Genomic DNA, 25016 nt, shown 5'->3' with positions numbered 1-25016 from the left:
ACATAGATTTTAATTTGATCACAAACATCTTAATGAAAATATGTCTTTGCAATAACAGCGTGACAATGCTTAGATTACAATTTATAATAAATTATCTTCTGCAGTCATACTGTGCTCTCCAACAGGCAAGTCGTGATAGAGATATTGGAGATGCAAGAGTGTTTGGGCTATTAAGTTTATTACATAATTTATATACTTCACCCTGCAGCACATTACAATGTGATCTGTACGATTGAGTGTTTCTCTTTTACTAGCTGCCAGGGATTTCCTCTAAATTGCAGTGTGAGAGAGTGCTCAAGAACAAAGCTGCCCCTCTGTCCATTAGACTGAGCAAAGCAGCCATCCTTTAGACCTGGCAAAGTTTTGGGAAGGACACTATGATGCCTCTAGTCTACTTCATAGAGTGCAGCCGAGCCTCGCCATGGGAACCAAAGTTCGCAATTGAAGAGTGGATGGGAGGGAGGGAGGTTGGGGGTGTAAATGGGACAGGGGTGTGGGGTGGTGGGGGTCTGTGAGGCGAGCGGACACGGACACAGTGATGAGGATGTGAATAGATGGTCTAAAATAAGAAGTAGCCCCTTGGTCAGATTGGTGGCAGATGGAGGTTCAAAGAATGAAATGATGCCAGCATTCTTTGTGCAGTCCAGTGCCAGCGCTGCACTCTGCTGTGGACCACTAGAGACCAGGACAGGAGCGATGTGAGAAGACAGCTGCTAAACTCTATAGCCTCACCAACACACTGCAAGGTCACTTTAGGGGACACCAGGAGACTGGACCGTCAAACTGATGGGAGAAGATATACCTGTATCATAGAACTAAGGAGGCAATAATGACTTACAAAAATTATTGAGATTATGCTGAGGTAGCAGTATGTAGAACAATAATTTTTCAGGGTGGCATTAGTTAGGTTTGACGTTATTACCATGAAAAGTGATCTGCCATTTGGTGGGGAATTGCACAAGTTCATATTTGTGTCTGAATACTGAAAAGTCACAAAATGTCCCTTGGAAAAGTTTCAGACAATATCAATGTGTTCTAAACAATGTTTTAAATGAGTACACGGTGGCAAAAAGTTTTAGATTTTGTGTCGAAAGTTTGTCTAGAAAGTTTGGAGGTGCTACTAATGACTTTGAGTGTCCCTGTGGAAAGTCTCCTTATGTACCAGACATTCTAAGTGTGTGTTGGGGAAGGGAAGTGAGAGCAGAGCGGTGTGATCCACTAGTTAATAAATCATGGCAGATGAGTTTATCATGGAGATACAGTACAGAAGCTCCTCCGGGTCCCTGGCTAACACTCGCTACAGTATCCTGGAGCTGGTACAACACATGATAAAATGCCTCTGTCACATACATCACTTTTGTAGCCTCTAACTTTTTAACTTCATAGCCTTCAATGGGGAGGGCTGAGTGTTTTTTTTAAATTATCAACTAACCCACTGTAGAGTCAAGTAAGGAGAAGATGGCTTAAGTGTCAGACTAGGCATATAGTATTAGTTAATACGTTCAGTGGTGCTGTATACCTCAGTATCAGGGGGCACTGAGTGCCTTTATCGGCTTAATCCAGTTTGATTATCCGCTGGAAACAAATGTGAATTATTCTTGTTTACTGTAATTGAGTTATTGGGTGAGTATTTGTTAATAGAAGTTGAGATCATCCGTTGTTGTCACACAGGGGCAATGATAGTATCAGAATCTCCCGGCGTGTACTGAAGATTTTGTTATCTACTCGAAGCTGATGCAGCTCGTCACCTCAGCAGAGAAAGTTTCTTTGGATGGTCTTTATTATAGTGTAACTGAGAGAAACCAATAGCAGTATTATTTACAAGGCTATTTTAGCATTTCATTGAAAAGGGAATTTGTTACCTGATTTGTGTGAAAGTATTGTATGTAATAGAAAGTACGAAACTACTTGGTGTTTTCCCTTGAATTGTGCTGTTTTGGTACGAAAACCAAACTCTTTAGAATGACTTTGAAGTCAAGAACAACTGGTGCACCATTCCTCCACTACTCCTCTCAGGGAATACAAGTCAGTACCGGGTATCTCAGCTAATGACTTGGGAGAACAAACCCTGGTCTCTTAACATCTAAGGATTATTATTTTTAGCTCCGGCCAATGCTAAGCTTATCCGTTTTACAGGGTCCACTTTTTGTGACATCAGATGTGGAAATGGAAGCTAAATGACTTAAGGGGAAGATTGCCCACACTGCAAGTAGGCTACCCTGACCTTCAGCAAAGCTAAGCTTGACTTGCCTACATTTCGCCCTTTTTGCTCAAGTCTTTTCAAATCAATTGGGTCGTAACATGATGGTTCGGTATTAACTGCTGTCCTCTGTGATCAGTTTCTTAGACCTTTCAGAAGTCAATTTCTACTGCCATCCCGGGGTTTTGATGTGAAGTACCTTAGTGGTCAATAAGTTAAAGAGCACTACCACACATATTAGATAAACTGGTCAACTCAATCATAAGCTTCCAATGCAACACATATTTTGGATGAAATCCTTAAATATTTTTTCACAGAGGGATTTTGTTTTGGGATTAGCATATTTTTTTTTTTACCACTAGTCTCACTCCCTAAATGAGCCCAGGTGCAACCCAGGTCTGAGAGGGATTGTGTCTTTGTTACCAAGGTTTGCAGTTTCCCATCAGGCATGCATCATGATGCAGTTTGGTTATTTGTTCAACTTGACTGTTGGACAGGACATTAAAGTGTTGATGTCAGTTTGACCACACATTGAGTGCATTTCTAAACATACTGGGAGTGTTTTGTGAGTGATAGGAGGTGCTGCTCTATGGCTGTCATCACTGTTAACAGCTGGACTATTCCTCCTAAATGGTCCAGCATGCCACAGACAACCTGCAGTATTCTGTAGGGAAGTATACTATGTCACAGGACAGATAAAGCAACAAACCTGTATACTGTAGCCTGTATATTTGTTCTGTTTATGCGTCATTTATTCACACCACCTGTAGTGTACATACTGTGTACATACCTCTATGTCTTTGTAATGCCCCAGTAAACAGACTCTTTTGAGGACTGATATTACTGTTGGTATCAGTACCAACTATCACCTTTTTGACACATGGTTCAGTACACTCAGTGCTTCAAAGTTTGTTTTTTCAACTCCTTCTAGTAATGAGACGAAGTACAGTACACAAGGAGAAATACCAAGATGCTTTTACAGGATTTCTGGAATATATTTGGTAAAATGTTTATGATGCCAAAGACCAGGGCTGGATTCTCATTAGCTGATAAACCCATTGCAATAGTTTATAGCCTGCATTAGTCTTTTGGGTTAGTCTTCAAAAGCTCTCATATTTATACCCATCAAATAGCAGTGACTGCCTGCGACACCCTTGTGTGCATTCGGGGGAACTTGCTTAGTTAAATGCTGCAGAATAAATTCAAAAATGTGAGATAAACTTGACAAGATCAAACACAGTGTTGAATGTACAGACGCTGGCCAGTGTTCTGAGTATACTGCATTATTCATGTTCTTCAGCATGGGGAGCCTAATGAGAGTCTGGTGGCTGTTTTTGGATGTAGAGTTGTGGAAATCTCAGTGTGACCCACACCAGAGCATTAGATATATCCTGGATTCATATCTGACTGCTGTAGACATGCAGCAACTTAAGTCCCACGAAATTCATTAACACTCTGATTTTCAAGAATTCAGATTTCTCGCCACCTGAATCGTTCTAATATACACTACTGTTCAAAAATTTGGGGTCACTTACCAATTTCTTTGTTTTTGAAAGAAAAGCTTTTTTTTGTCCATTAAAATAACATAAAATTGATCAGAAATACAGTATAGACATTGTTAATGTTGTAAATGACAATTGTAGCTGGAAACAGCAGATTTTAAATGGAATATCTACATAGGCGTACAGAGGCACATTATCAGTAACCATCACTCCTGTGATCCAATTGTACGTTGTGTAAGCTAATCCAAGTTTATAATTTTAAAAGGCTAATTGATCATTAGAAAACCCTTTTGCAATTATATTAGCACAGCTGAAAACTGTTGTCCTGATTAAAGAAGCAATAAAACTGTCCTTCTTTAGACTAGTTGAGTATCGGGAGCATCAGCATTTGTGGGTTCGATTACAGGCTCAAAATGGCAGAAACGAAGAACTTTCTTCTGAAACTCGTCAGTCTTTTCTTGTTCTGAAAAATGAAGGCTATTCCATGCGAGAAATTGCCAAGAAACTGAAGATCTCATACAACGCTGTGTACTACTCCCTTTACAGAGCGCAAACTGACTTTAACCAGAATAGAAAGTGGGAGGCCCTGGTCCACAACTGAGCAAGAGGACAAGTACATTAGTGTCTAGTTTGAGAAAGAGACACCTCACAAGTCCTCAACTGGCAGCTTCATTAAATAGTACCCGCAAAACATCAGGCTCAACATCAACAATGCATAGGCTTCTCCGGGATGCTGGCATTCTAGGCAGAGTTCCTCTGTCCAGTGTCTGTGTTCTTTTGCCCATCTTAATCTTTTATTTTTATTGGCCTGTCTGAGATATGGCTTTTTCTTTGCAACTCTGCCTAGAATGCCAGTATCCCGGAGTCACCTCTTCACTGTTGATGTTGAGACTGGTGTTTTGCGGGGACTATTTCATGAAGCTACCAGTTGAGGAATTGTGAGGCATCTGTTTCTCGAATTAGACACTCTAATTGTACTTGTCCTATTGCTCAGTTGTGCACTGGGGCCTCCCACTCCTCTTTCTATTCTGGTTACAGCCAGTTTGCGCTGTTCTGTGAAGGGAGTAGTACACAGCGCTGTACGAGATCTTCAGTTTCTTGGCAATTTCTCTCATGGAATAGCCTTCATTTCTCAGAACAAGAATAGACGAATGAGTTTCGGAGGAAAGTGCTTGTTTCTGGCCATTTTGATCCTGTAACCGAACCCACAAATGCTGATGCTTCAGATACACAACTAGTCTAAAGAAGGCCAGTTTCATTTCTTCTTTAATCAGCACAACAGTTTTCAGCTGTGCTAACATAATTGCAAAAGGGTTTTCTAATGACCAATTAGCCTTTTAAAATGATAAACTTGGATTAGCTAACACAACGTGCCATTGGAACCCAGGAGTGATGGTTGCTGATAATGGGCCTCTGTACGCCTATGTAGATATTCCATAAAACTTCAGCCGTTTCCAGCTACAATAGTCGTTAACAACATTAACAATGTCTCCACTGTATTTCCGAACATTTTAATGGACAAAAAAATATGCATTTCTTTCAAAAACAAGGAAATTTGTAAGTGACCCCAAACTCTTGAACGGTAGTGTATGTCTCCTGGTCAACCTTCTATATCATCTTTTCTGATTTCTGTAATGTATTGGCTCTCTCACATCAACCAAGACTAGGCTAGTATAGCTACCACATAAAGGAGCCAGCAATCTAGCTAGAACACCACAGATGGTGTTTTACCTTCCAAAAGAATGTACAAATGAAGAGGGTTGAGTTCCTTTCAAAACTGTAAAATTACATTCACTGAAGTAAATATTAGTTTACAAAAAAGTTGTATTTACTTTAGTGTGCATACTAAATGCATACTGCACATTAGTATTTAGTTTAGTTTACATTCTTGTCAGTATGTACTTTTCATCTTAACTCAATTGTGATAATTCTCAACAAATGATAGGCAGGTTCCTGATATACTGCAGTCTTGACACAAAACTCCAGAGGGTTTTTCTCCCATCAAGCAGGGCCTGTGGTTAAATGTAAAGTTTGCCACTATCATTGTAATAAGCCACTGCAACAAAATAAGGATTATCACTCCAGGAGGTACTGGTTCAGGAAGAGGACTCTCTTCCAACCAAAGCCTGAGAATCAAGCCTGCTATTAACACCACACATCCCTTGAAGAGGAAGCCGCGATGCTGCACTTCTTCTGAACATGCTGTCTTCATTTCTGAATCCAAAGTGGCAATAACATATTCAGACTGAAGGGCCACAATTAGAGGCTTTAAAACTCTGGGTAATTGGTGTCTTAGATTGCCTCTAGAAGTGTAGTGCTCACATTAACAGGGCCTTGCTCTGGCTGTGCATTACTAGGATCTTCAATGAATGAATGAATGAATGAATGGTTCAAAGGTATTGGAGAGGCTGTGGTCATGTATCACCTCACCCTCCATTTCCTGGCCTGCCTCACTCCTCTTCTCTGAGGCGCTGCATTAGCCTCTGAGTCAGTCAGTTGGTCAGTCATTCTGTTTAGATGTGTAAGCATTGTGCAGACATTTAGTTACAGAATACAAGCCACATACTCTCACAAAAGAAGGTAAATACAAAGCAATGTGCCTGTCAAACATGATTGAGTTAGGCATAATGTAGATGTAATATGAATGTGTATCTACCTACATTTGACCTCCAGTAGAACTGTTACACTGGTGTTGTTCTTCTCTTTTAGATGTCTTCATGGCTGAGTTCAGACTTGTCTTCACTGTGAGGAGGACTGCTTTTTTATGTCTGTTTCCGCGTAGCCCTTTCATGCAGTCAAATTATCTAGAGGCCTCATGGGTGGAATATTATTCATATTTTTCATAATTAATTACTTATTTTAAAAAACAAGCTGAAAATCCGTTTTTCTATGTCAAACGGATTTGTTATATTTCAGTCTTCTGTGATGTATCTAAAGTGTAATATTGGGATACAAACTCAAAAATGTACTACATTTCCACTCTATATCTGACGTGGTACAGGTGTCTTCTTTTTTAAGCCCATAACCATGTGTATGAGGTGTATACTTTTTTTTTCAAAGTAGATTTGTTCAAGACTACCAATAATCACTCTGTGTGACTGATTTAGCCCAGTAAAGGGTTAATAGGATGATGATGGAAAGGAGACCCAGCAGAGATATTGTATGGTACAGTAGACAGTACAGTAGACACTAGACACTAGAGGTCGACCGATTATGATTTTTCAACGCCGATACCGATTATTGGAGGACTAAAAAAGCCGATACTGATTAATCGGCCAATTTTTTTTTATATTAAAAAAAAAGACAATTACAACAATACTGAATTAACACTTATTTTAACTTAATATAAAACATAAATAAAATCAATTTAGCCTCAAATAAATAATGAAACATGTTCAATTTGTTTCAAATAATGCAAAAACAAAGTGTTGGATAAGAAAGTCATATGTGCCATGTAAAAATGTGTGCCATGTAAAATATGTGCCATGTAAAAAAGCTAACGTTTAACTGACTTGCCTAGTTAAATAAAAGGTATTAAAAAATAAAATAATAATAAGAATAAAATATTCGGAAATCGGCGCCCAAAAATACTGATTTCCGATTGTTATGAAAACTTGAAATCGGCCCTAATTAATCGGCCATTCCGATTAATCGGTCGACCTCTAGTAGACACACAGTGAACGCTGCTTTGAAGGGGGAGGGGATGTCAGTAGTTTTCTCTAGTCTGAGTCATGCCATAATGGCATACGTCTGGCATGTCTATTCACATGTGCAGGTAAATCATGCTAATTAGAATCAAGGACAACCCAGATGGTATTAGGTGTGAAATGAAAAGCTTCCTAGAATCACACTGCCTACTCAGCAAACATGGTACGTCCTGAGGACATGGTCTCAGGGAACATTATCTGGGGGACCTTTGTGTAGTTCCCTGTAAGTTCCCAGGAAGTCACTGAGGACCATGTCAGGACCTTTTTAGGACGTTCTCTGGACTTTGATTTTACTAGTCCTTAGGATGTTGCATGATGGTCCCAAGGTAACGATTTCTGGGGGACCTTTTTATAGGTCCCGGTTTTGTGTCTCATTCCCTGTTGGTCCCGGAGATGTCCCAGAGGAAATTTCTAGGACGTTCTTGGAACGTTGTGTCATGGGCCCTTGGAGATTTTGTCTAGTTCCCAGTTGGTGCCGGGAGCATCCCCGAGGACATTTTTAGGATGTTCTTGGGACGTTGTGTCATGGTCCCCTGGAGGTCCTCTGAATGTTCTTGGGACTTTTTTTCATTGACCTCTGGAGGTTTTTGTCATGTGATGGTCCCAGGTCTCATTCATTATCTATAAGACATCTCTTTATTTATGAATTGTTTATACATTTGTTTTTTTACCCCTTTTTCTCCCCATGATATCCAATTGGTAGTTAGTCTTGTCCCATCGCTGCAACTCCCGTACAGACTCAGGAGAGGCGAAGGTTCGAGAGCCATGCGTCCTCCGAAACACGACCCGCCAACCTGCAGTTCTTCTTGACACACTGCTCGCTTAACCCTGAAGCTAGCCGCATGTGTCGGAGGAAATCCCATACAGCTGGCGACCTGAAGTCAGCGTGCATACGACCACCCGCCACAAGCAGTCGCTAGAGCAAGATGGAACAAGGACATCCCAGCCAGCCAGACTCTCCCCTAACCCGGAAGACGCCTGGCCAATTGTGCGCCGCCTCATGGGTCTCCCGGTCGCAGCCGGCTGCGACACAGCCCGGAATCAAACCCGGATCTGTAGTGATGACTCTAGCACTGCGATGCAGTTACTTAGACTGCTGCGCCATTCCGTAGGCCCCTATAATACATCTCTGTGCTAGCGTTGCAAGGTATACCGAAACTTCAGTACTTTTTCAATACCAGAACATGAAAAACGGTTTGGGACTAGAATTTGTGTTACTTTCTGTGCTTTTGTGAAATGTGTTTCACGTCACATACGGATTGAGAGGATCGAGTCTGTCCAGTAATTTGTCTGAATCTTCTCAATGGGTCAGTAGTATGCTAGCCAGGCTAGTGATTGCGCATGAGAAGAAAGTGAGAGAAGAGAGAAAATGTAGACAGCATGGCTTCTTCTGACAAAAACATCATACCTCCACACCTGCAGCTTGTGGACAAAACTGTATCCAGAAGCTAACTATGGGAATACTTTGCTCACAGAGCAAATGATGAGGGCCAGTCCACCAAACAACTATGCAAAAGGTGCTACAAAGCAGTACAGTCCAAGGGAGGTTTAGTTGCAAAACGATATAAACAACTATTTTACACAGGACATTTGCATTGCAATGTTATTCTTCTAGCAACTATATTTAAATTATTTTTGTGTGACAATGACGTGAAGATATAATCAGCATGAAATTCAAGTGAGCATTACTACCCAAAAGTAATGTGAAATGCACTCATAACTTCCCTATGACAGCAATATATTTAGATCACTTTGTGTTTGTCTGGCCATGAGCCAACAAGCAGCCCTGGGTGGAGCAATGCCCCCTTGGAGTTGAAATGCACTCTGGGAATCGTAGTATGTGTCAAATCCATTGTAGTTCTATGGTGTGTAGACTACTGCAATATAGAAACTTCAGAAATTAACTTCAACATTTTTTTTTACGTCGTTTTGGATCTAAACTATTAATTTAATACATATAATTATTTAGCTGTAATGAATATTGAATCATAGGTCTAAGGAATGTAATTTGACCCCATATTATGGCCATAGATTGTAACGTCTGCTTCCAACTCTCACTCTCAAACACATAGATCCCCTGAACGCAGCTCACTTTCCAGCCCACTTTCCAACTCACACTCTCAAACACATAGATCCCCTGAACGCAGCTCACTTCCCAGCTCACACTCTCAAACACATAGATCCCCTGAACGCAGCTCACTCTCCAGATCCCAATCACCTGAATTCTGATCACCTGTTCACGCAACTGTATGTCATTTACACACACTATTTAGTTCAGCTCTTTGTACCCCATCATTGTGAGGTATTGTTTGTTTTGATGCAGTCTATTTGGAGTGCTGTTTATGTCCATATTAGTCCTCCTGTGTATTGTAGTTTGGGCCATCCTCACTAACACTGTACAGTACTTTTGCCATCAGATTTCCTGTCATCAACCTACATTATTAGCCTTTTTCCCTGCCTGTTCTGTTACCTTTTTGGATTTCTTGTGTATGACCTCCTGCCTGTCCCTGGACCCTGTTACCTGCCTCCTCCTGTAGTCCTTTACTAAATAAACACCTGTAGTGCCCTGCAATTGAAACCAGCACTCTGTCTACCATCATACTCATTATATAGATAGTAAATTAACTGTGTGAAATTGTATAAAATTACATTTTTTAAACAATTTAGATGCAATTGTAAAATTATTTTCAGATATGTTTTTGCATGAGAAAATATAAGATATTCTTCTCTCATTTAATATGGTGTTTTATTTGTGAAATAAATGGAATATATACTGATCAAAAATATAAACGCAACATTGGTCCCATGTTTCATAGGCTGAAAAAAAAGATCCCAGAAATATTCCATACGCACAAAAAGCTTATTTCTCGGAAATTCTGTGCACAGATTTGTTTACATCCCTGTTAGTGAGCATTTCTCATTTTTTTCCAATATAAACCATCCAACTGACAGGTGTGGCATATCAAGAAACTGATTAAACAGTATGATCATTACACAGGTGCTGGGGACAATAAAAGGACACTCTAAAATGTGTAGTTTTGTCACAAAACACAATGCCACAGATATCTCAAGTTTCGAGGGAGCGTGTAATTGGCATGTTGACTGCAGGAATGTCCACCAGAGCTCTTGCCAGAGAACTGAATGTTAGTTTCTCTACCATAAGCTGCCTGCAACGTCGTTTTAGAGAATTTGTCAGTACATCCAACCAGCCTCACAACCGCAGACCACGTGTATTGCATCATGTTTTATTTATTTAACCTTTTTTAACTAACTTTTAAACTACAAGTCCGTTGAGAACAAATTCTTATTTACAATGAAGGCCTACCCTGGCCAAACCCGGACAACGCTGGGCCAATTGTGCGCCGCTCTATGGGACTCCCAATCAAGGCCAGTCCCTGAACCAGTCCCTGAACCAGGCACTGAGATGCAGTGCCTAGACCACTGCACCACTCGGGTTTGCAAGCGGTTTGCTGATGTCAACGTTGTGAACAGAATGCCCAATGGTGGCGGCGCGGTTTTGGTATGGGCAGGCATAAGCTCCGGACAACGAACACAATTGCATTTTATTGATGGCATTTTATATGCACAGAGATATTGTGACAAGACCCTGAGGCCCATTGTCGTGCCATTCATCTGCCGCCATCACCTCATGTTTTAGCATGATAATGCATGGCTCCATGTCGCAAGGATCGGTACACAATTCCTGGAATCTGAAAATGGCCCTGTTCTTCCATGGTCTACATACTCACCCGACATGTCACCCATTGAGCATGTTTGGGATGCTGTGGATCAACGTGTGCATCAACTTTGCACAGCCATTGAAGAGGAGCGGGACAACATTCCACAGGCCACAATCAACAGTCTGATCAACTCTATGTGGAGGAGATGTGATGTGCTACATGAGACAAATGGTGTTCACACCAGATACTGACTGGTTTTCTGATCCACGCCCCTACCTTTTTAAAAGGTGTCTGTGACCAACAGATGCATATCTTTATTCCCAGTCATGTGAAATCCATAGAATAGGCCCTAATGAAGTCAGAAAAATCTTAGAAATTGTTTCATGTTGCGTTCATATTTTTGTGTATTATTCAATAAAAGATATTCTATTTGTTATTTTAGTTGATATGCCAGTTCAATATTTTTTAATGAAAGCCCAGTGGTTATTCTGTGACTTTATGTAATAATACGTTTTTTAAATTATTTTTATCCAGTATTGTTTTGTTATTGAGTGTTGTTTTAGTATCGAGTATTGTGATACTAAACCTGCTATCAGTATTGAAGTCAAAATGCTGTTATTGTGACAACACTACTCTGCACTAAGCAAAATAGTGCCATCTACACTTCTATTTTAGGAATCAGTTAATCTTTCTCTTCTCTCATTAATTAAATTAACTTTTTTCAGCAATTTGAGTTTGAGTTTTCAATAGAGTTGTCTAATGTTGTTGGGGCATATATATATTCTGTTTGAACCTTTTGACATGTACGATCACATATTTGTGATCATTGTTGAGTGGTCCCTGCAGCATACCATCGCAAATATTTGATTGGAACAGTAGCAACAGAACGTATGATGCAACAAACGTGTTTAAACAGCATTGTTGTTTTTAAAGCATCTAAACAAGGTTTTGTACTGATGGACACCTTTTATTGTGAAAGATAAATGTGAACTTCATCATCCAAGCATCACACGGAACACATCCACAGCCAAACTCTTTCCATAAACCAACCAGTCTACACATAACATAACATTAATGCAAGTTAGTGCTAGTTTCACCACCAGAGGGCATCTTTGAGAAGCATTTGATAGTAACATAGTACATGGGATTGATTTTAAGAATTTTGGCTTAATTCATTTGATTAATATTATGGTGTTTCTTTTCAGAAAAAAACGAAACCCTTAGCGTTTCCGTTAGGATGGAATGGAAAATATTGAGCTGTACAATGTGACGGTCGGGAGTAAGCTACAGCATAAGAGGATTGGAGGATTCTAAATTAATATCTAAGGGGCATAACATTTCCACACCCTAATTGTAGTGTAACCAATATTGTAGTGTAACCACTACAGTATATCAAACAATATTTTTTTCAATGACCTGACTCTTCGCCAATAATTCGATTAGAGGATTAGAGGATTCTATATTAATATCTAAGGGGCATTTTCCATTAGGATCTGTGAGAATATCTAAGGGGCTTTTATATAATTCTAAATTAATTAATAATAATAACAATCACTTTGTAAGATGGTACCGGAGCAGAAGGCAGACGTTTTACGTGCCCCCAATTGATTGTGTTTTTTGTTTGTTTATCTGCATTGTTTGTAACATATTTTCTTACTCTTTTTGTACATAATGTTGCCGCTACAGTCTCTTATTACCGAAAATAACTTCTAGACATCAGGACAACGATTACTCACCACAGACTAGCAAAATCTTTTTTCTTCTTTCACGACTGTGACGAGCCCGAGGCGCAGGATATACGGCTCCCTCGTGAACAGACCCGGACCCCCAGTGATCTGCGTGAAGAGGAGGCGGAGAAAGAGAGGCCGGAGAGCGGCGCCTCCTGAGAAGTCGGAGGCGATCGAATAAACCCCCACTCCCCTAAATTCTCCTAGCAAACATTCAATATTTGGATAATAAAATGGATGTGTTATTGGGAAGATTAAACTACCAACAGGACATTAAAAACTGTAACATCTTATGCTTCACGCAGTCGTGGCTGAACAACGACAATATCAACATACAGCTGGCTGGTTGCACGATGTACCGGCAGGTTTGAACAGCGGCATCTGGTAAGACAAGGGGCGACGGTCTATGTATTTTTGTAAACAACAGCTGGTGCACGAGCTGTATTCCGTCATAAGCAAACAAGAAAACGCTCACCCAGAGGCGGCACTCCTAGTAGCCGGGGACTTTAATGCACGGAAACTTAAATCAGTTTTACCGAATTTCTATCAGCATTTTAAACGTGTAACCAGAAGGAAAATAACTCTGGACCACCTATACTCCACACACAGAGATGCATACAAAGCTCTGCCTCGCCCTCCATTTGGCAAGTCTGACCATAATTTCATCCTCCTGATTCCTGCTAACTAGCAAACATTAAAGCAGGAGGCACCAGTAACAAGATCAATAAAAAAAAGTGGTCAGATGAAGCAGATGCTAAGCTACAGGACTGTTTTGATAGCACAGACTGGAATATGTTCCGAGATTTCTCCAATGGCATTGAAGAGTACACCACATCGGTCATTGGCTTCATCAATAAGTGCATCGATGACGTTGTCCCCACAGTGACCGTACGTACATACCCCAACCAGAAGCCATGGATTACATGCAGCATCTGCACTGAGGTGAAGGCTAGAGCTGCCTCTTTCAAGGAGCGGGACTCGAACCCGGATGCTTATAAGAAATCCCGATTATGCCCGCCGACGAACCATAAAACAGGAAATGCGTCAATATAGGACTAAGATCGAGTCGTACTACACCGGCTCTGACTCTCGTTGGATGTGGCATGGCCTGCAAACCTTTACAGACTACAAAGGGAAGCTCAGCTGAGAGCCGCCCAGTGACATGAGCCTACCAGACAAGCTAAACTACTTCTATGCTCGCTTCGAGGCAAATGACACTTAAACATGCATGAGAGCACTAGCTGTACCGGAAGACTGTGTGTGCTCTCCGCAGCCGAATGCTCTCCGCAGCCGATGTAAGACCTTTAGACAGGTCAACATTCACAAGGTTGCAGGGCCATACGGATTACCAGGACGTGTACTGCAAGCATGCGCTGACCAACTAACAAGTGTCTTCACTGACATTTTCAACCTCTCCCTGTCCGAGTCTGTAATACCAACATGTTTGAAGCAGACCACCATAGTGCCTGTGCCCCAGAACAGTAAGTTAACCTGCCTAAATGACTACCGACTCGGAGCACTCACGTCTATAGCCATTAAGTGCTTTGAAAGGCTGGTCATGGCTCACATCAACACCATCAACCCAGAAACCCTAGACCTACTCCAATTTGCATACCGCCCCAACAGATCCACAGATGATGCAGTCTCTATTCCACTTCACACTGCCCTTTCCCACCTGGACAGCTCAGCGTTCAACACCATAGTGCCCTCAAAGCTCATCAATTAGCTAAGGACCCTGGGACTAAACCCTTCCCTCTGCAACTAGATCCTGGACATCCTGACGGGCCACTCCCAAGTGGTAAGGGTAGGTAACAACACATCTGCCACGCTGCTCAGCCCCCTCCTGTACTCTCTGTTCACTCACTGCACGGCCAGGCACGACTCCAACACCCTCATTACATCTGCCGATGACACAACAGTGGTAGGCCTGATCACCGACAACAACGTGACAGCCTATAGGGATGAGGTCAGAGACTTGGCCGTATTGTGCCAGGACAACAATCTCTCCCTCAATGTGATCAAGATAAAGGAGATGATTGTGGACTACAGGAAAAAGAGGACTGAGCACGCCCCCATTCTCATTGACTGGGCTGCAGTGTAGCAGGTTGAGAGCTTCAAGTTTCTTGGTGTCCACATCACCCACAAACTAACATGGTCCAAGCACACCATGACAGTTGTGAAGCGGGCAAGGCAAAACCTATTCCCCCTCAGGAGACTGAAAATATTTGGCATGGGTCCTCAGATCCTCAAAAGGTTCTACAGCTGCAACATTGAGAGCATTCTGACTGATTGCATCCCTGTCTAGTATGGCAACTGCTCGTCCTCTGACCCCAAGGCACTACAGAGGGTAGTGCGAATGGCCCAGTATACCAGGCGGTGCCAGAGGAAGGCCCTAAAAATTGTCAAAGACTCCAGCCACCCTAGTCATAGATTCTCTCTGCTACCACATTGGCAAGCGGTGCCCGAGCGCCAAGTCTAGGTCCAAGAGGCTTCTAATCAGCTTCTACCCCCAAGCCATAAGACTCCTGAACATCTAAGCAAATGGCTACCCAGACTATTTGCATTGCCCCCCCCCCACCCCCCCCTCCACACCACTGGCACTCTTGCTCGTCATCTATGCATAGTCACTTTAATTAACTCAACCTACATGTACATACTACCTCAACTAACCAGTGCCCCTGCACATTGACTCTGTACCTTGCAACCCCTATATATATATATATATATATATATATATATATATATATTTTATTTTTATTTTTATTGCTGCTCTTTAATTACTTGTTACTTGACTCTTATTCTTCTCCATATTTTTAAAAAACTTCACTCTTGTTCAGGGGCTCGTACGTAAGCATTTCACTGTAAGGTCTACCTACACCTGTTGTATTCGGCGCATATAACTAATACAATTTGATTTGAATATTTTTTTAAGTAATGATATTTTGGAGATTTCATTTTCATTTAACCTAGAGTGAGCTGGAAAAAGGCCATTCTTGAACATGGGGTGAGACATTCTCACTAATTTGTAAAGAAAGCCAGTTTGTTATTTAGAATGATTTATTTCTGGAGAAACGTAACTTGATTATTTAGCAGACATCAGTTGCTTATATTCAGTCAACACATACTGTATGTCTTAAGAATTTAATGGAATATAATTTAACATTTTAGTTTCTCCATGCTTGTCTCAGAGCAGCACGAAACGATGCTGAATAACGATATTTTGGAGAATATTTTGTTTAAAAAAAAAACGACAGTAAGCGATTGTAATAAAATAATATTTATAATGGCCAAAATATAACCCTGCTAATAGCCATGAAGACGCTATACAACATGACCATGTGTGTTTGAAAGAGTATTTTCCAGTAAGCAACAATTTGTTTGTCTTCATTAGACAACTTTGTTCCATTTTTTTCTGTAATTCAGTGATATTTATTCCCATAGTAATGGATCCATAACTAAATCAACATCTGCATTTTGAAAGAGTGTTTTTAGCATTATTTTATTCACGAAAGCATAAAAATGCTGATGATGAAATACAGTACTGTACAGTATATGCTTTTACGTTTGGATAATAAAGCATTTAAAGCATTTTGAAGATATAATCCACCTGCATTTGTTTATCAAGCAACTGTGCAGTCTGACAAGTACACATAGCCTACAATACATACTGTAGTAAACATGGGAAAGTGCCTAATTCCTTACATAAGGCCATGTCCAGATTTTCTCTTGACCTCAAGTACCTTCAATAATGGCTGTACTAGAAAATGCGTGTCACGACTTCTGCCGAAGTTGGTCCCTCTCCTTGTTCGGGCGGCGTTCGGCGGTTGAAGTCACCGACCTTCTATCCATCGCTGTTCCACTTTTTATTTTCCATTGTTTTTTTCTAGTCTTCCATCACACCTGTTTCCAATTCCATCAATTACATGTTGTGTATTTAACCCTCTGTTCCCCCCCCATGTCCTTGTCGGTAATTGTTTTTTGTAGTGCTTATAGTCTACCAATGCATTTTCAAGCCAATTCAAGCAAAGCCAATATGCAGTGATAATGTATTGGGCATATAGCTTACTGCTCAAACCTAATTTCTACAGTACTGTTTTACATTTTTGCATACGTTTCTCTTTACTTTGGCAATTGTGATCGAATCAACGCAATATTAGACACCTTTAATGCAACATACCGAAACTAAATTAACTATGCAAGTCATTTTGTTGTAGGTAGAATGCATCAGAGTAGGATTCTGTTGCATTGACATGCACTACTCAGCGCTTACACAACACAGACTGGTGTTGCATAAACAATCAGAGGTTCAGTAGGCCTAAATGCAACAAGACCATATGCGGATCAGTGACATTCACTTTTTACTGGACTGTGTACAGCATGAGCGGTCGTGAGTAGATGCACTTGTTTTGAGATCAAAGCGAGAGCTGCATGTAGCCACGAGTGCATGTTTTGTTCAGTGGGTTAGTGAGTTATTAGCCCAGTTATAGATCATTTGTAGTCAGTAATAGGGGAATGATTGCTTCCTACAAGAGCACAAAACGTATACATTTGTAGACAGCAAGCTTTTTTTATTTTCTTAAAGGGGCAGTGTTGTATTTTGAGACAGGCTTGAATAATCTGATGTTACAAACCGGCTCATAGTCCGTAACAAAGAGGGAGCCAACACGGAAATAGACAACATTATGATCAAATTATGACCACAATAGCCTACATGGCCACTGTTAAAACTGTAACTTAAAGTGGGTACAGCGTCACTGTTCATAGTAAATGTGCGCTGGAAGTTGCACAGAATTTTCACAATGTTCAAATTGAGCTCAGCAGACCTGCTCATTAACGCAAACATTTTGAGGGAACATTGGATGACGCCAAAGCATAAACCTAGACAATCCTGTCTAGCTCAATAGTTTACAATAACCCGTTACATCTAGAACCTAGCCTCACTCATGCCACAGTCTCTCCACACAATATAGCTGATTACACGCACACACCATTCAATCTGATCATCCACACAAACTACCTCATTTTGTTGCTCACTCTCCTCTGCCTCGACCAGGCTAAAACCTATCCAAGCCATAATACTCACCAAATTTGATGATTGCGAAATATCTTCCTCACTTGGCGACAAAGCAGGCATCTGTAAGCTACATGTCCAGTGTTGATAATAGATTGATGATAAAATGTACGCACCGCTGTAGCCTAGTTTATCCAGGGGAGAATAAATTAAATACATTTAAAAAATGAACAAAAAGTATTTAGGATGCCAGCTTTTGCTGCTTTTTTTGCTGACCCATGGTCGGCATATGTAATATATGCTATACGCCACTCCCACTTTGTTTGTTCGCCAATATTTTATCACAAACACTGGATTTAGTACCTCCAGTTTCCCTCCCTGTCTCACAAGCGCAGCCTCTTAGACAGGCTAATAGCAAAGCCTCTCAGACAATAATACATGTAGTATATACATTATGATAATTGATAATGCCCTAGAAGTCTTTGGAGGATACAGTGTATTCGGAAAGTATTCAGACACCTTGACTTTATTCACAATTTCTTACATTACAGCCTTATTCTAAAAAGTATATAAAAACATCCTCATAAATCTTCACACAATAACCCATACTGACAAAGCAATAACCTGGTTTTAGAATTTTTGCCAATTTATATTTTTTTTAAGTATTCAGACTCTTTACTCGTACTTTGTTGAATCAAACCTTTGGCAGCGATTACAGCCTCAAGTCTTCTTGGGTAGGACGCTACAAGCTTGGCACACCTGTATTTGGGGAGTTTCTCCAATTCTTCTCTGCATATCCTATCAAGCTCTGGCAGGTTGGATGGGGAGCGTCGCTGCTCCGCTATTTTCAGGTGTCTCCAGAGATGTTAGATCGGGTTCAAGTCCGATCGAACACTCAAGGACATTCAGAGACTCCCCAAGCCACTTCTGTTTTGTCTAGGCTGTGTGCTTAGGGTCGTTGTCCTGTTGGAAGGTGAACATTCTCCCCAGTCTGAGGTCCTGAGCGCTCTGGAGCATGTTTTCATCAAGGATCTCTCTGTTCTTTGCACTATTAATCTTTCCCTCAATCCTGAATAGTCTCCCTGCCGCTGAAAAACATCACCACAGCATGATGCTGCCACCACCATGCTTCAGGTGCCTTTTGGCAAACACCAAGCGGGCTGTCATCTGCCTTTTACTGAGGAGTGGCTTCCATCTGGCCACTGATTGGTGGAGTGCTGCAAAGATGGTTGTCCTTCTGGAAGGTTCTCCCATCTCCACAGAGGAACTCTGGAGCTCTGTCAGAGTGACCATCAGGTTCTTGTTCACCTCCCTGACCAAGGCCCTTCTCCCCCGATTGCTCAGTTTGGTGGTTCCAAATATTCCATTTAAGAATGATGGAGGCCTTTGTGTTCTTGGGGACCTTCAATGCTGCAGATTTCTTTTGCTACCCTTCCCCAGATCTGTTTCTCGGCACAATCCTGTCTCTGAGATCTACGGACAATTCCTTCGACCTCATGGCTTGATTTTTGCTCTGACATGTACTGTCAACTGCGGGACCTTATATAGACAGGTGTGTGCCTTTCCAAATCGTGTAGAATCAATTGAATTTACCACAGGTGGACTCCAATCAGGTTGTAGAAACATCTCAAGGATGATCAATTTAAACAGGATGCACCTGAGCTCAATTTCGAGTCTCATAACGAAGGGTCTGAATTCTTATGCAATTAAGTTATTTCTGTTTCATATTTTTTATGGATTTGCAAAAATTTCTAAAAACCTGTTTCTGCTTTGTCATTAAGAGGTATTTTGTGTTGGTTGATGAGAAAAAAATATTGAATCCATTTTAGAATAAGGCTGCAACTTAAACAAAATGTGGAAAAAGTCAAGGGGTCTGAATACTTCCTGACGTACTGTATATTGCCATGGGTATTGTTTGCGTCGAGGGACGACAAACTGTGCCAATATATCCTCCATACACTGGCTTCGAGGAGATTATCACTTTTATACAACAGGCTACTAAAATATTAAAATAAATATTGACATATTTTCCTGAACTTTATTTAGATGGAATTTATTCATACTATTTCATCCTTCCACAAGATATAGTCCCGACACAAATCTAGGGTAGCTACCCAAGTCGGCTGGTTGTTCGTTCTGTCGGTTAGGTTGCCAAAGAAGCGACCCAGTCGTTCATTTTTTAAAATCTGTTTTATATCCATGGATGCAACCCAGTCGTTCCATTGCCATACTGGATGGAAACTTTCTTATCCCTTGCTTGCTTGCTAGCTAGCCAACTATGGCTAACTTACAGGCACATCAAACAGTCCAGCCAGAATAATATCAAAGTAGCTGCATTTGAATTTGTTTAAGCTGGTTTCTAGTGAGATTTATTTGGATGCATCCTTAACAATGAGCTAATGATATGCGATTTTGCCTGGCATAGAACATGTGCTCTCTCTCGTCAGGACACTGTTATTCGAGAGCTATCCAACAACACAGCTAACAAAATCACTTCAAACTGAAGCTGAAAAGAATGCAAACTAGCTGCACTAGCTGTTTTAACTGTCTATTGATGTCTTTGTATACAGTATATCAATAAAAAAATTATGCTGATTCAGGATTTTGACTGGCTGAGAAAAAGCTGCCTACCTGTCTGTCTCATCCCGACTCCCGACTGAAAATGTTGCAAAGACAGACATTAAGATGTATACAAATCTCTGCTGTTGAAAACTAAATGTTAGTCTAAAAGAAATGTGAGATAATGTCAAGATGCTTTTTATACTGGAGATCTGTCTGGCTGGGCTGATGAGACAGTGGGATTGCGCAGTCAGATGGAACAGAGTAAATGGGCATTTCAGCATCATAGCTTTAGCGGGTGCTAACTTGTGGAATAGACACCTGCTGGAATACGGTTTTAACCAATCAGCATTCAGGATTAGTTCCACATGTTGTATAATAGTAATTATATAGTCATCAATAATACTATAGATACTTGCTGCTACTAAATAAAGGTTAAATAAAATAATTAATAAATAACAGCAGTACTATAGGAAGAAAGGATAATAGATTGAGTGGTAAAAAAATACAGTTTTATAAAACTTAATACGAAGCAGAAAATACTGTCTTGATGCAGAGAATAGCGTCAAAATGTAACAATCACATTGTAGAACAGCAGCATAGAATTCTGGTACCGCGTGCAAAAAGAACTCACTACCATACCCGTTCAAAGGTACTTACATTCTTTGTCTTGCCATTCACCCTCTGAATGGCACACATAGGAAACAACATCTCCACTTTGTAGTAAACAACATCCCCACTTCGCTGATCCTCAACACTGGGGCCCCACAAGGGTGCGTGCTCAGCCCCCTCCTGTACTCCCTGTTCACCCATGACTGCGTGGCCATGCACACCTCCATCTCAATCATAACGTTTGCGGACGACATAACAGTAGTAGGCTTGATTACCAACAGCAACAAGACAGCCTACAGGGAGGAGGTGAGGGCTCTCGGAGTGTGGTGTCAGGAAAATAACCTCTCACTCAACGTCAACAAAACAAAGGAGATGATTGTGGACTTCAGGAAACACCAGACGGAGCACCACCCCCTATCCACATCGGCGGCACAGCAGTGGAGAAGGTGGAAGGTTTTAAGTTCCTCGTTGTACACATCACTGACAAACTGAAATGATCCACCCACACAGACAGTGTGGTGAAAAAGGTGCAACAGCACCTCTTCAACCTCAGGAGGATAAAGAAATTTGGCTTGTCATCTAAAACCCTCACAAACTTTTACAGATGGCTACTAATGTGGCCAGTATCCATGCCTTTTGAAAGTTTCAGTGAAGCCTGCATGGAGAGCCTTGTTTAATCCTGCTCTCCCCTGGCCCCAGCCCTGGCACACTGCTGCCAGCATGGCTGCCACGTAGGCTCCACTGCTCATGTAGGGGGGCCGAGATGTGGTCAAACAGATGCAGATATTCAACTTCCTTAGGGCCAGCCTATCTCTGCTCTCCCCCAGTGCATGAGATAGGCAGGTGGGATTAGAGCACTGAAGCATCCGGCTCTCCCTCTCTGACTCTTAACAACCCCCATATCGAAATCCTGTCAGCGAGCTGCTTTGTCTCTGGCATTAGCATTTTGTAGTGGCTTGCATATTAAAGAGCTTGGAATCCTTCTCTGATTCCTCACTCTGGCAGGCCTTCTTAGGAACTATAGCAGTCAATACTAATGAGAATGCCTTTATCCATGATCAATTGTAATAATCTTGTCAGGTGATATACCTCTAAGTGTAATTTTAAACCTTCTTCCACACATTAAATTGTGTTATGAACAAGGCAGCTAAATAACTTCAACAAAATCATACATCACACAGATACTTTTTGTGTGTGTTGAGTTACTGGAATCTCTGAGAGTAATTTGCAAACCAGCCACATCACCCAAGGATTGATACTATCCATAGGGTAGAGTTGGACCTGTTTAGTGACATTTAAATGTAATCATGAGTATAGTCGACAGGGGCCTCTCATTTCCTCCTCGTGGTGATTGACATTATGCTTGAATGTTTCTTGTTTCCAAAAATTAAAGGTGCAGGGTGTGTGTCTGGGATGGTTCGTTTATGGTGTGTGGTAGTAGACCGTTTGCGTGTCTGGGATGGTTAGTTAGTTTATGGTGTGTGGTAGTGGACAGTTTCTGTGTCTGGGATGGTTAGTTAGTTTATGGTGTGTGGTAGACAGTGTGTGTGTCTGGGATGGTTAGTTAGTTTATTGTGTGTGGTAGTAGACAGTTTGTGTGTCTGGGATGGTTTGTTAGTTTATGGTGTGTGGTAGACAGTGTGTGTGTCTAGGATGGTTAGTTTATGGTGTGTGGTAGACAGTGTGTATGTCTAGGATGGTTAGTTTATGGTGTGTGGTAGTAGACAGTGTGTGTGTCTAGGATGGTTAGTTTATGGTGTGTGGTAGTAGACAGTGTGTGTGTCGGGATGGTTAGTTTATGTTGTGTGGTAGTAGACAGTGTGTGTGTCTAGGATGGTTAGTTTATGGTGTGTGGTAGACAGTGTGTGTGTCTAGGATGGTTAGTTTATGGTGTGTGGTAGTAGACAGTGTGTGTGTCTAGGATGGTTAGTTTATGGTGTGTGGTAGTAGACAGTGTGTGTGTCTAGGATGGTTAGTTTATGGTGTGTGGTAGTAGACAGTGTGTGTGTCTAGGATGGTTAGTTTATGGTGTGTGGTAGTAGACAGTGTGTGTGTCTAAGGATGGTTAGTTTATGGTGTGTGGTAGTAGACAGTGTGTGTGTCTAGGATGGTTAGTTTATGGTGTGTGGTAGACAGTGTGTGTGTCTAGGATGGTTAGTTTATGGTGTGTGGTAGTAGACAGTGTGTGTGTCTAGGATGGTTAGTTTATGGTGTGTGGTAGTAGACAGTGTGTGTGTCTAGGATGGTTAGTTTATGGTGTGTGGTAGACAGTGTGTGTGTCTAGGATGGTTAGTTTATGGTGTGTGGTAGTAGACAGTGTGTGTGTCTAGGATGGTTCGTTTATGGTGTGTGGTAGTAGACAGTGTGTGTGTCTAGGATGGTTAGTTTATGGTGTGTGGTAGTAGACAGTGTGTGAGTCTAGGATGGTTAGTTTATGGTGTGTGGTAGACAGTGTGTGTGTCTAGGATGGTTATTTATGGTGTGTGGTAGTAGACAGTGTGTGTGTCTAGGATGGTTAGTTTATGGTGTGTAGTAGACAGTGTGTGTGTCTAGGATGGTTAGTTTATGGTGTGTGGTAGTAGACAGTGTGTGTGTCTAGGATGGTTAGTTTATGGTGTGTGGTAGACAGTGTGTGTGTCTAGGATGGTTAGTTTATGGTGTGTGGTAGTAGACAGTGTGTGTGTCTAGAATGGTTAGTTTATGGTGTGTGGTAGTAGACAGTGTGTGTGCGGCAGTAGACCTAGCTGCCCCGTAGGACCCCCTTGCTGCTGCTGCCCACTCGCTGACTCAGTAAAGGCCACATTTGCATAATTATCAGTTTAATTGGAGGGATGCAGCCAGAACATGGCCCTTTTATTGTAAGCTAGGGAGTCCACACTGCATTTGTTACACAGATATACTGTAGGGGGCTGAGAGATTACGAAGCAACAAAATTGCCAGCTCGTGTTTTCTCTCTCTCTGGTTAACCTGATAATCGTCCGTGGTAACAAACTGTCTCACCCACATACATTTTGTCAGATAATTTTCTAGATAATAAAAAAATATGCTCATTTAGGAATATTTGGATATTCATCTTTGCCACTGGATATAAAACATGGTGGAATCACTTTATAATTATTCGTTAGTATGGAAACACCATCAAACCAAACTGATCATTGAAATATGCATTTCCTTGGAGAAAGCATCCTGTTTGCCACAAAGAGAAGACAATATAAAAGGTGCTCATATGCTGGAAGAAAACAAAGCAACGTGGAAGCTTGCTGGGGGAGGATGATACAGTAGGAGGTGGACAGAGGGGAAGGTGGTATGCCTCAGTGCAACGCAGATCAGGCAACGCATGGGGGTCCCATCTGGGCTTTACAGTCCAGTGACAGTAGAAATGTATTAGACCCCCTACCCCAACCCCCCATCACACGCCCATCCTGTGTTCATCTCCCAGGCTTCAGCTGGGCCCCTGACTGTCAAATCCTCCACTGCTGAACAATTAACTGGGCAACTGTGAACTATAAATAATGTAATTAATATTTTGTGTGGAAGAAGGAGAAAAAACACAACGCTAGTTTTAATTTAATGAAACTTTGGGCACAGGTCAGAGCTAGCTGGATTTGAACTCTGCTCTCTGATTCCCAGTGCACAACGCAGCCACACAGGTGTGCATGAGGCGTCTGCTGTAAATGCACTCATAACATGTCGTGCACATGTTTCCTCTATAATTTGACTCCACTCTTGCAGAACCATTGTCTGATTGATGGTCTACTGGACATATTTCCACACACCGGCATGCCATTGAGGGACACACAGTATTTAGGATGCTATGGAGACTGTTTGTGGAATCAGGAGCTTTATTCCATTGTGAGAGTTGCCCTATCTCTGCAGGGGGCTGTTCTTCAGCATACAGTCTCAGTTTCCCTCTGTCATGGAGCGTGTGCTCTCAGTGTGCAGGCTAACAGTGGTGGGTAGACAGGGCCTTTGAAAGGGGCTGTAGTATGAGTGTTTGTGCCTGTGTCTGCTGCAGTAG

General features: G+C 41.5%; 1 protein-coding gene across 1 annotated transcript in view; it reads left to right on the top strand.

Annotated features, from left to right (window-relative positions):
- roraa (RAR-related orphan receptor A, paralog a) overlaps nt 1–25016 on the top strand; it is a 280992-nt gene that overhangs the window by 36383 nt on the left and 219593 nt on the right. The gene's annotated exons all lie outside the window — the stretch shown is intronic.

The sequence above is a fragment of the Oncorhynchus tshawytscha genome, linkage group LG19, assembly GCF_018296145.1.
Source record: "Oncorhynchus tshawytscha isolate Ot180627B linkage group LG19, Otsh_v2.0, whole genome shotgun sequence".
In the NCBI taxonomy this organism is placed as follows: domain Eukaryota; kingdom Metazoa; phylum Chordata; class Actinopteri; order Salmoniformes; family Salmonidae; genus Oncorhynchus; species Oncorhynchus tshawytscha.
This window is presented reverse-complemented; position numbering and strand designations above follow the sequence as displayed.